This window comes from Phragmites australis, chromosome 11 (assembly GCF_958298935.1).
Source record: "Phragmites australis chromosome 11, lpPhrAust1.1, whole genome shotgun sequence".
In the NCBI taxonomy this organism is placed as follows: Eukaryota; Viridiplantae; Streptophyta; class Magnoliopsida; order Poales; family Poaceae; genus Phragmites; species Phragmites australis.
This window is the reverse complement of record NC_084931.1, coordinates 20,164,559-20,177,928: the sequence shown is the minus strand read 5'-3', so window position 1 is coordinate 20,177,928 and position 13,370 is coordinate 20,164,559. Positions and strand designations below refer to the sequence as shown.

The 13,370-nt window shown below is 46.0% G+C and overlaps 1 pseudogene; it reads right to left on the bottom strand.

The window, feature by feature from the left end:
* Positions 1-4,713: 4,713 nt before the first annotated feature.
* LOC133884041 (RNA polymerase sigma factor sigA-like) lies at positions 4,714-11,312 on the bottom strand (annotated as a pseudogene).
* Between the last annotated feature and the right edge of the window lie 2,058 nt (positions 11,313-13,370).

The following is a 13,370-nucleotide window of genomic DNA, read 5'->3' as shown; positions in this document are numbered from 1 at the left end:
GCAGAACTCATCAGTGAAGCTGTCGGTGTATCAGGAACCGGGGGTCCACGAATCCCGAGGCAGGCCAGCCATCTGCCACATGGCGCCATCCCGCGGAGTCTCTCAAGTCCCGGGAGAGGGCGCTCAGGGCCACAGTCAGTGGCCCCCAAGTACCCCAGTTCCCCGATGATCCACGGAATCCAAGTACAGGGAAGAAAGTGCTCGGGGGAGTGTACGGTCACCCCCGAGCACCCTAGTCCCCCGACGACCAGGAGAGCTAAGTTCTGGGAGAGAGTGCTCGGGGTTGCCCGAGGATCCGTACAAGTGTGCCCGGGAGAGAGTGCTCGGGGGAGGTGAACAGTACCCCCGAGCACTCGGTTCCCCGAGAACAAGGAAAGGCATTCTTGGGAGAGAGTGCTCGGGGAGGTGAACAGTACCCCCGAGCACTCGGTACCCCGACGACCCAGAAAGGCCCTTGAGGGGCCCACTGATGAGGTGTCAACCAGTCAAAGGCCCGAGGCCGCATTTAATGAGCGTGCGTGGCTTGTCACCTCCAACTGCTCCCGCCGCGCTCAGCGTCAGTTCCTGCCACGTTCTGGCAGAGAGGCGTGGGGTTATTAATTGCACGGGTCCCGTCCCGTGCCATCCGGCCTGTCTCAGGATAACGTCGTAAGGACCAAGGCGTTCCGTCTACCGCGCTGCTGTGGCAGGGGAACATGACAGGGCGGGCACGCCAGGCTGCTCTGCGGCTGCCCGGTGGGCCCTCTCCACGGCGCCTGTTGCCAGGGCATTTATTGTGACGGATGACCGGGCGTGCGACGCATTTTCCACCCCCGGTCACTTCGCCTAGAGGAAATGATGACGCCCTTTCCATTTATGGTGTCTCGGAACTCGTGCCCCCCTTCCGTTCGGGGCATGTTGCTGCCAGCGGGTACTTAAAGCAGACGGCGGCACAGAAGCAGGAGAGGGAATGAGAGAGGAAAAAAAAGGAGAGAGCATAGCTGAAGAAGACGGTTAGAGGCAACAGATAGACAAGAACACATCGTAAGAGAAACACTGTAAGGAAGGCTGAGCCCAGTCCCAGCCGAAGAATAAGGAGTCCCAGGCTCTTAGATAGATCAAGATCCTTGTAACCAGCAACATCCTTGAGGGACTTCCTCAGGACAGTTATAGTATCCATACAGGAGTAGGGTATTATGCCCCCGTGCGGCCCGAACCTGTCTAAATTCCGGTGCATTTACTTCTTCTTGCACTAGGTCAACACCCCCCACCGGCCGTTGCATTCATTCCCATTTATTTCTCTGACGAACGTATTCAGGATCATCCCCCCGGCCGAATATCTAAAAAGGGGTCTCTCGGGATCCCTGCGACTGGAGTTAATCCTCCGACAAAAGCCGAGGGAATGGCAAAGGCCATCGTCAGTGATGAGGCCATCGCACACCTTCTGGCGCAGGAGGTGTGCGACTCTAACACTGACGATGGTGAGGAGGAGGAGGAGGAGGAGGAGGATGAGGAGATGGGTGGCGACTCTGACACTGACGATGATGATGAGGAGGAGATGGGCGGTGACTCCAACATGACCGACGACGAGGAGGAGGAGGAGGAGGCTGAGAAGATGGGTGGCGACTCCGATATGACCAACGACGACAGGAGGAGGACGAGGAGATGTGCGACTCTGACATGACCGACAAGGAGGAGGAGGAGGATGAGGAGGTGGCCAGCGTCGGTGGTGACTGCTCGACGACACTGATGAATCATAGTTCATTACTTACCTAGGTTTTTGGTGGTAATCCGAATTTAGCAATTTGGATTTAGCACCCTTCTTTTGTAGTCCGGATGGGTATTTTTTTTGTGTAATCCGAACCATCTTTTGTAGTGATGAACTTACTTATCCTAAATTAATGAAAATGTCAGTTAATTGGAAAAGTGTGTTAAATTGAGAATGCAAGTGAGACAGCTAATTGAGTATATTTTTCTCATCATCGAATTATCCTGCTGCCAAATCTTGACTTTGCTTCAGGATGCAGCCAGTATACATGTCAATAGAGGGATGATCACATTAGTGATGGGTGATAACATCATGCGTCACTAAAGAGGTCATTAGTGAAAGGTGAATGTACCACCTGTCACTAATTACCAAGTCCCAGTGACGGGGCAGTGAATCCACCCGTCACTATGACCCGATCATTAGTGACAGGTGGTAAATTCACCCGTCACAAATGATATGTTTATAAATAATGGGCGTGGGAACCCTAGGCTCCGATTTTGCCTAAGTCCCACCGCGTCCGTTTGCCCATTCCTCCTCACCTCCTTCTCCCGGTCTTCCCCAAGGCCACCGCCATCTCCCTACCGTCCCCATCCCCCTCCTCGACGCCGTCTTTCCCTGCGCCTTGATCCCCGACTACCCTGATGATGAGGAGCCCACACCGTGGTCACCTCCTCCCCGATGAGCACCCTGACACCGAGGAGCCCACGCCATTGTGCTCTGTAACGCCATCGTCCTCATCCGTCGAGGTAGGCCTCCTGCCGTCCCCTCCTCATCGAAGCCTACCACCATCATCCTCATTTGTCATTGTGAGTTACTTTTGTGTATTCTTCCATACTTTGTGTGTCGGGGGTGAATGCAAATGGTATGTCAGATTATATTACTCGATGATAACAGCGGCTAAGTGAGATTGTGTCTAACAGTGTTGTCTACTTAGGTGCGACAATATGAACGTAGCAGTTTAGCACAGATAAATTAGGCATGCTGTTATTTTACCTATTTAACACTTACTATCGAATACTTAAACTGTACGTGTTCCTAATGTTGACCCTTGAGTTGCGATTCTTGATGTAGTATTTATGGTAATATAGGAGATAGAGGGTATGTAAATCAATGGTTAGCAGTTTAGCACAACCATGTAGAATTTTTGCTTTTCAATATGAATAAATATGGAGGCTGCAATGCATGCTGTTCTTGGGAATGATCTAAGAATTAAGAGTGCGTTGTCACACATACCGATGATATGAGATAGACAATTTGGTGTTTAGATGACGACATCAGTCATAACCCACTTTCTAAGAGTAAAACTTAATAAGATAAACATGTTCTTGATGTTTATATGCTTGGCATATGCAATTTTTGTGTTGACCTATTTTTATTCTTGCTTATGTTCAGTCCTGACAACGCACATTAATTCTTATTCTTGTTTATCTATTGCTGTATATTCTTGTCACTAATGTATGCATATTGCACAACAAGTTCATGATGGTTAAAACTAAATTTGTAAGAAAATCCCAAAAATGAATTTAGGTTGCGTAACCTATTACGTCGTCTCCCGTTCGGGAGTGTTTGATTATAAATATGACTTGGCAACTCGTCATATTTATAAGAAGATGCTCCCAAATTTTCCACGTACTTTGGATAGTTCGAGGATATATGGCCCGAGTAGTAGGTTTTTGTGCTATTGTATGGTTCTAGAGAGAATTTCAGTGGCGTCTCCGTGTCGTTCTCCAGATACACACCCTCTCGGCTAGTTGTCGAGATGTGTATTTGGAGAATAGCAGGAGGTGCTGCTGAAATTTTCTCTAGAACCATATAAGAGTATAGAAACCTACTCGGGCCGCATATCCTCGAATGGGATTAAGACCTAGCTTTGCATTTTAGAAATTAGTTAGGATCCTTCTCTTTAGATAAGAAATACATCATATTTTCATAAATTCTTATAAAAGTGAATATAGGTACTAAGACTTATACAATTGTATTTACATATTCGTATCTACTAGATGTCTGCCAATGAGTCATCGGGATCCTCTGACGAAGCACAAGCTCCCAGTCAGACATCTGCGCAACCAGGTCCTAGTAGAGCAACAGTACGAAAGGCAACGACACAAGCAAAGTGGCCGACTGAAAAGATTACCGTCATGAAAATCGATGATGACAGCGTGCCTACAGAGAAAAAGACCCTGCAGATGTTGTGGAAGCTCACAGCCCTTAATGCTCGGGAGAGGGTGCCATTGACCCTTCGAAAGTTCAATGACCTCACTGTGGATCCGAAGAATGCATTGTTCGATGATGGTGTCAATACGTTTCTGGAGTCCCCGGAGAACATGAAGGCGAAGGCTTGCAGGGCTGCTATGAAAATGATCGCCAAACTTTGGAGAAGCCACAAGAGCAAGCTTGTGAACGAGTATCTGGCAAAAGAGTTAGAGCCCTTCAACAAGTACCCATGTATTAAAAGAGAGGATTGGGAAGCTTTTGTGGCGTTGAAGAGCTTTGAGACGTTCCAAATAGAGAGTTCAGCAAAGAAGCAGCTTCATGCAAAGAACAAGAAAAATCACAACCTGGGCACAGGCGGGTACGTGAGGAAAAGGGATAAATGGCAGGCGGAGGATACAAAGTTAGCGAACGAAGGCTGCAAGAATCCTTGGTTGCAATTTTCGGGATGATCGCAATTGTATTTGCGCGCGAGGGGTACGCTGTCAGATAGTGGAGAAATCACTTTCAGATCTAGTGAAACCAAGATGTTCACTCAAAAGGTGAAAGAAATAGCAACCAATTCCTCCGAAGGTTCATTCACCGGAGTCAGGGAACATGACGTGCTCTCAACTGCGCTGGGAAACCCTGAGCACCCAAGTCGCGTTCGAGACGTGTCCAGTTCCCAGGGCTGGAAGTTAGGCTTCCCTGGACATGTCAGGATGTATAAGAAGAGGAGGAGGTCAGTCCCAATAGATGTGGAAGCATTGACCCAGTCAATCCAGAAGATCATTTATGAAGATGTCCTGCAAAGGTTTGCGGCACAGGGAGTCATAATTCCTAGTGCACCAGCAGGTGGTAGCCCCATTGCTGGATGCAAGAGTAGTCAAGCCTCCAGGGAGATTGAACAACATGTCTTCTCTCCATCTGTAGAGCCCGATACCATAGACATTCTCGATGGGCCCACGCCATGCTCGCTGGTCATAAGACCTGGATGCTACTATATCAAGGTTGCAAAGGGCCAGGTGCATCCAAATATCTAGGTGTTACATATGGTTCCGATACATCCTGGCTATGTCGTGGTCTTCATGAATTTTGTACATGCCAATGCCATGGACACAGATTTGCCCCCCCCCCCCCAAATGATGAGCTCCAAAAACTGAGTCAAGGTCGTCTTCAAACGATCCAATGAAAGAGGGGGAACATCGTGGTGCACAAGGTATGTAGGAGCGATCTGCCTGGACGTTCAAGTTCCCTACCCCAACCTTAGCCTCGAGACGCGCTAGTTGTGTCGCCTTTGCCCACTCCGCCATCTACAGTTAAGCAACCTGAGGGTAGTCCATAGACGAAGAAGAATCCTTTGCCCACTCCACCATCTACAAGTAAGCAACCTGAGGGCAACCCGGAGAAGAAGAAGATGTCCAGGCCAGGGTCCAAGAAGCAGCTGCTGAAGAAATCCAAGTTCTCTGGTAAAGACTCAATTGCCAAGAAGCGTTGGATAGGGGATACTTGGACTAAGGAAAACCCAAAATATAAGCTTGTGAAGCTCTTGCTGCTGGCAGATCCACTTCAGTGGGTAGGACAATCTTGTGTTGAGTTGCATAATTACTAATTGCAAGGTTGTAGATATAAGAAGGTTTCCATTGTCTTATATTACCAAAATCATCAATTCTTGACTGGAGACAGCTATTTCCTCGTGGGCTTCAATGACTTATATGACCTCTTCAACCTCGATGACCTGGACGTGGGATTATTGCGATGCTTTACATTGTAAGCCCTTTCAAACTAGACGTTCATTAATTATTACCACTAAATTCTCCAATCTAACTGATTTCTTATCTACTACCATTTTGCTCATACGTTGCAACGAGAGGTACAAATTTGTACGAACTACTGAACTATGTATCTGATCACTACGTGAAAAAAGGGCATAAGTGACGGGTGTTAATCATCATGGGTGACCTGTCACCCCGAACGCGTCACTGAAGAACATTACTATGCGTACCTTGAGATATCCCTCCACAAATCCGTGCCACGGATCATTTGCGACATTTTGATCCTCTATATACTGAATACAAGGGTGGGGAAGGGGAGCAAAGTTAGTTTATGGCATATAGCAAGAAAAATGAAGACAGAACAGTGTTTAAACTTTTAAATCTGTTAAATAACAACTTACACTAGGGAGTGTGTCGCCAAGTAAGCCATTTAAGGAGGGGAATGCCTATTGATCCAGTGAAAGAACCTTGTTCACAGCCTGCATTTGCAACCAGAAAAATGTATTTTTAAGAACGGCAGAAATGTCAAATACCGTTTAGTAAAAGTAGTTCCACCAGGTAAGATAAAGAAGTTTTACCTCTATAGTGCTGTGTACTTTCTTTTCCAATATATTGAGCGCTACGATGTTCTGAGGACCCTCACAAAAGTTAATAACAACCATCAGAGAATTATGTTTGAAATTTCATTTTTTGTGAAAAAGACATAGGAAATTGCAGATAAATTAACAAAAGCATCGTGTTGAAAATGCAGAAAATCGTAGGTCAAATACATTGCAGTTCGTTAAAACACAAGTAGAAAAAAAAAACCCGCATCTATATAGCCTCCTCACATCTATTGTTGGAGCAATTCCCTGATCTTCCAACACATAGTTTGCACGAATCATGATGAGCCTCTCATGCATATAAGCAGGAAGCCTAAATGTTTTGGAGTTCTCAGCCAATGCTCTTGAAACACCCTGGTAACAAGCAAATGAATGGAAATCTCAATTCAGCTATGGCCTGATTAGATTGGAATAGCACGAAGACATTAGTAGCTCCGAACCATCTATATGAACATGAAGTATTAATGAACTGAGAAAACTTGCTCACCTGACGAATCCACCAGTATACATAAGTGGAAATCCTAGAGCCCCTTGAGGTATCAAACTTTTCGATCCTAGTGAATAGCCCTATCAGACTACCCTGCAAAATTAATGGAGGTTACAATACATGTCATATTCAAATATTTATTTCGAGTACACTAACTGGCCTAATGCAACAAAGAGACAATTGGAATAAGCAGGAACAATCAGATGATCAAATCAACATAGCTTATGTCAATACCTGAATAAGGTATGCCAACTCGACACCGATGTTGTCATACTTTTGGGCAATGGATATGACCAAACGATGTTGCTCATTGTTAGCATTTCCCTTGCGACAAACGACTCGTGCATCCTCGCATGCAGCTCCGAAGCTAATATACGTAGCGATTGCACCAGCTCATTCCCCAATTTCTCCTTCAGCCTGAATTCAGAATTGAGGCAGAGGTCAATCAAAGAGGGAACTAAAATTCCTCAGCAAACTACAATAGTACATTCCACTATTCCAGCATAGCTATCTAGATTTAGACAGAACCTGTAAGATATCGTGAACTAAAACACAGACTGGAAAGTAATTTCACTAATTCTTTATGGCAAGCATATGCACATTCCAATTTTCTAGCTGTCACACCCTGATTTTCCGATTTCTCAAATTTCTAAAAAATTTCAAGATTAAATAGGTTGAATAATTAGAATAGGAAAAAAGGTCTTATTTTCTAAATTCAAACACAGAATGGACTTAGGTTTTATTTGTTTAATATGCTTTCAAGCTGAATTAGCCATATAGGGTTTCTGTTTATTTTGCTTTGTTTTGAATTTCAAAAGAAATTAGAAAGAAAAAAATGAGAAAGAATAAAACCAAATCTTTCTCTTGGGACGCCTCCCCCTCTCTTCCCTTTCGGCCCAACCCGCAGCCGGCCTGTTTCTTTCCCTTCTCTCGCTCTTCCCGCCTGGGCCGCAGCATGCGCTCCCGGCCTAGCAGCACAGCCGCCACTAGAACGCGCTCATCCGGTTTACGTCTACACTCCGCGTCGTCGTCGTCGTCTCGGACTCGAACCCATCGCTATGTCCAACTCGGCCTCGCACCGCCGCCCTAGAGACCCGGTCCGCCCCGAGACCTCTCCTAGCCGCCCGTATATTCCTAGCCGGTTCCCTCGGGTTTTCCCATTGCCAAAACCGCTGAGTCCTGCTCAAGTCACCGAGATTCATCGCTGTCGCTGCCATCAGTGCCGCCTTCGGCCAAGTTCGCCACCGTGCCACTCCCGTGCCATCCAACCTCACCCGAAGCCACCAGTAGACCCGCCTGCTCTCGCCGAAGCCCGAGCCGCCGTCGCCTTCACCTTTTGGTTGCCAGAGCACCCTCACCGAAGAGTTCCCGAGCTTCACCGCCGCCTCCGTCGTCAAGAACTGCCTTCCCATGTCGCCTCGCCTTCGGTAAGCTCCCAAACAGACTCCCTGTGTTCTCCTAGTTCTGCTCTGCCGCTCTTCGACACCGCCGGCGAGCCAAACCCGATTCCGATGACTCATCCAGTCGAGTGTCCCCGCTTTTCCCTCGGCGCCGCCGCATTTCTTCTCTTTGGTCGCCCCCTTTAGCCCAGCCATCTGATCTGTGTTGAGAATTCCATATTAGATCTAAAAACCTACCGGTTTGACAGCCAACCAGAGCATGCCACGTGTCCACTTTAATCCCAATCAGCCTCCATGCCCTGTTAGCCAGCCATGTCATCACCACGTGTGCACCACCCCAGCAGATCTCGCTCATGTGTCAGCCCAGTCATACCCAGTCAACAACCACACAATAAATATGGTTTTTCAATACAAAAATAATTCCAAATATTCCAGGGAATTGGTAATTTTGCAGTTTAGCCCCTCAACTTTTCTGTAATTACAAAAGACCCCTACCTTTTCACACTTAGGCCCCTAGAATTTTCAAAAATTACAAATAGATCCTTCTATTTTTTATAAAAGGTCCCAAAAACTTTCTTTTAATTACAAATTAGTCCTTTTCTTTTATAAAATAAACCCTAATCTTGTTTTTAGTGTATCTTTTTCGTCGTAGCTCCATTTTAAGTGATTCTTGCGCCGTTAGATTCGTTTCTCTGAGCTCTATCTTTCTAGATAGGTTTTGTCTTGTTGTTCTTTTATTTTTTGCTCTGTTCTTACTGTGTTTTTTTTGTGCTTTGTTGATAATTGCGCGATTATTTCCCTGGATCAACTTGAAGTACATCAAGACCAGGAGCAAGAGTACACTGAGCAGCACCAAGCAGAAGGCATGTGTCCTTGATCATCTTGAACCTATGATTTAAACTATTTTATTTTACAAAATTGCATGCAGTGTCTGTCAATATGTTGGGTAGTCACCTACATTAGTGTTTTCCTAGATTTTCCCTTATCATCCCCTGAAACCTAGATGGTTTATAGTTAGGTACCTTTGGTGGGTAGATTGCTTAGCCATATTTTTGGGATACTGGAAAGTGTCATAATCTTGACTAATGAACATATGCAATAATTGTGGTTAACTTGTTAATTGTTTAGCAACCTTGAACCTTAGGCCTTGAGCATAGGGATGTTGGTGATAGTGGTCATGGTTATATGGTTGGTTTAGTGTTTGCTCAAGTGACCTAATTAAGGATCGGTTCATGGAGCGACAACCCGAGAAGTTCCGTATAAACACGAGACTGACATGAGTAGGCTTAGCCGATTAATTAGGGTTCTTTCAGTGTTGTGTGCGATAGATGGAAGGCATGGATGAGGGAAGTTAATTCTCAGAAACCACAGGGCACAAGAGGGGGCTTCTAGGTGGCAGCACCTGGAGGTGAAACCTGGAGTGTTGGTGACACATACTGGGAGGATTCTTTGTAAAGGCTTTGTAGTGATCTCCTGGTAACACACCACTGGTGTGTGTATAGTGTTTGGCCAGCACTGCAATATGGAGACTTTAATCATCGGCTTGCAGGTGATGAAATCATGACTTGTGGTAAAGTTGTACAATCTCTACAGAGTGTAAAATCTGATATATCAGTGTGCTCATAGTCATGAGAGACTTGGATCCTCACATGATTAGTTGGTTTTTTTTGTATGGTTATGGTCATGGTTTTGGTATAGTATATATGGTACTAGTTGGTTATGGTTTATGGGATGTTTAGCCTTGGGTGGTTTGGGTTACATTCACTTAATAACTGCTTAATGCTTTTGAGTCCAAATATCTTTTATTTACTCGCATTTATGCAAATATACCATGTGTTAGCCTGTTTTTGTTGAAAGCCTACATATCATTATTTTCCCACACTTGCTAAGTACTCCATATGCTCACCCTTGCTATCTCTCACAATACATATGCTGCTCAGTGGTGGACTTTGAAGATTTTCAAGATGACGACCTGGTGTTCTAGGAGTGTGTCTTCGGTCGGTGCCTGTGGTGTGCTTGAACGCCGATGCTTTCATCCTGCTGCCGTTGTTTAGTCTGCTGTCGTTTAGCTAATAGAGTTATTTAGGTGGAGTCTTTAATGTAAGAGTTAATTAGTTGTAAGTTAAAGTATTGCTTTTGTTACTTCACCTATGACATCCTTATGTGTGTTGAACTTCCTGGGAACACATAAACCGCATCTGATTTTGTCTATTAAAACCGGATGTGACACTGGCTCGTTGCATTTTTACTATGTTAATAATGCAGACACTCTGGTTTTGGAGATACCATGTCAATTTTCAAGTGTTGATATGGCGTTACAAGTAAAGGGCAGTTTTTTTAATTACTTTGATCTTTGGTGCTGGAGCTAGATGTCGTTCTTGATCTTCTTGGAGAGTTGGACGACCTGCTTGTGCGTGAGGAGCTCCTTGCTAACGATGCCCTGAGGTAGATCCGGCTCCGGCACTGCATCAGCTCTGGGCTGATGCTCACGCTCTTTCGCCCAGCTCCCCGCTGTTGCCCGCTCATCCGCCTTTGCCGTGCCGACACGCCCGATCACCACACCACCACCGTGGCCTTGCTAAGGCTCTTCTCATTATCATCGCCCTCCTCCTCCTCGGTGGAGGAGATTTCATCCTCGAAGGGGAGCTCCCACTGCTTCTTGAGCATCGACCGCTGCAGCAGCATGATGGCATAGAGGGACGGCTCGAATTTGTACTTTGACTCCAGGGTTGGCTCCGTCTCAGCTGGCACCAAAGGAGGAGACGGTGTGAGGGCGGGTGCGGAGTGGTTCCTGAGCATGCAGATGGCATGAGTGTGGGCATGGGAGGAGCCGCCACCGACGTGGGGCGAGGAGGAGGGGTGGTGCATGACAACAGTGACCTTTGGTGCGGTGGGGAAAACAGTAGCGTGCAACAGGTGGGCTTCATCGGTGGGACCGAAGGAGGTGGTGAAGAGGTAGTTGCCGGTGCTCAGCCCGATCACGGGGGAGGCATGGGGCAGGCAGGCCTCTAGACTCTAGTGGCTTGGTCTGGGAGGGAGGCCAATGCTAGCTCTCACCAACGCGGTGGAGGTGCTTACCGTAGGTGGAAGAAGCCCAACCGCCTCGTGCATGCGCTGCTCGTCCAACCGCCGCTCCTCTGCCTCCTCCACCTCGACTTGTCCAGCTGCTACTCCTCCTCCACTTGTCTAGCCACTGGATCTAGCTGCCTTGAGCTCAGGGGCCACTAGATCTGGCCGCCCGAGCTCGGAGGACGCCGGATCTGGTCGCCCCCGATGCGTGCGGTGGGACAGAAGGAGAGAGGGGGCGGAAGAGAGTGGATCGACGAATGAGGGTGGATCAGCGGAGGAGATGGTGGATTGAGGGAGAGAGCTAGGGAATGCAAGAGAGGAATCATTCGGTCGATCGACGCCGAGGAGGATGAGGGTGGGCGATCGTGCGAGCGAGCGGGCATGGTCGTCCGATCGGGCAAGCGAACTAGCGGACAGATGAACGGAGGATGTGGATAGAGGAATTGGTAGAAGAATATTCTGGTGAAAGAGCATGTCTTACTATTTTTTTAAGTAGGAGAGATAGACACTTGATACAAGAAACGAGGAAGAAGGAGCCCTTCGGATTCCTTGATACCAAAAATGTGATGATTTGTTTGATGGAATAACAAAGGGAATTCATTGTGGAATATGTGGCTTGGGCAATGAGCCACTTTCCGAAGAGGGACTACCTGATGGCTTTCCACAACACGGGTGGCTATTGGATCTTACTGGTCATTGCCCCCAAGTGAAACTTGGTCTGGTATCTCGATTCATCAAGACCAATGGTGGGACCTAATGAAGAATGGGGACAATTTGACTATAGTTTCATCAAACAAATCCTCGACGAGTAAGCTCTTCATGACTTAGGTTATATATTGAACTTTTCAATATTACACCAAATATTGACTATTGGATCCCTCTTCGGATGTAGGTGTAACACCCAATTTTAAATGAACAAAACCGTGCACAACACATGTATGCCAGAATCAAGTTTCATACATGCGCTACATCATCAGTGTATCATCACAGTGCTATTATTATAATAACGATAATATCTTAATACAAAAGGACCCAAGGGTCTAAAAGAAAACACAGCGGAATAAGAGAGCTTCAGTGCCAGCAAGTCTTCCATCTTCCACAGGCGTCAGCTGGAGGCACACCAGGCTAGAATAGGAGTTCCAGGTCGAAGTCATCCTTATCAAAGAATACAGCTTCATAGATAGCTTTTGAACAGCAGAAGGAGATACAAGAAAGGGGAAAATGGGTATGAGTACAAAATGTACTCCGCAAGTGTAGGAAAAAACATGCTATGGGGCTTAAGTCAAGGAAAGATTAGACACTGGTTAATAGCACTAAGCAATCTTAACAAATGACTTCAACAACAACCATCTTATTTACTAAGTTTGAAGACACAACTATAACAAGAAGAATAGCTCATCGGATCCCATCTGACTGTTACACCCTGTTTTATAAAGGGAAAAAACCAGATATAAACCATATGTATGCCAGGATCAAGTTTCATACATGTAGCAACTTCATCAGTGTATCACACATAATGTCATTATTACAATGCTTAACTTAAACAAAATAGAAAGACCTCAAAGTCTTTAACTAAAACACACTAGCAAAATACAACGAAGCTCCCATCTTCCACAGGCAATCGACCGGGTGTCCACCAGCTTAGCAATCTTCATCTTCGTCGGTGAGCAACATTTGTCGTACATTCGGATGGAAATAGCAAGTGTGAGTACATATCGTACTCTGTCAGTGTGGGAAATAAATGACATGCAAGATTAAATAAAGGAATAAGCTATAATATGTTAAATTTGCATAAATAACAACTATGCTATCGTAGAGTTATAAAAGCATCCTATTTAACTATGTGATTCATCACTAGACTTCCAACTTCTAGAAATATCTCCGTATGTTTCCCAACTTCCTGAAAACCACTTTAGATTCCCAAACCATCCGACTTGATACCATCCAAAGGTAACCAAGAACCATCCAACCAAACCAACTAAACCAAACCAACTAATCATGTGAGGATCGAAGTCTCTTATGACCGTGAGCATGGCTGATATATCAGATTTTACACTATGCAGAAGTTGTCTAGCTTTCCCCTTGAGTAATGATTTCCTT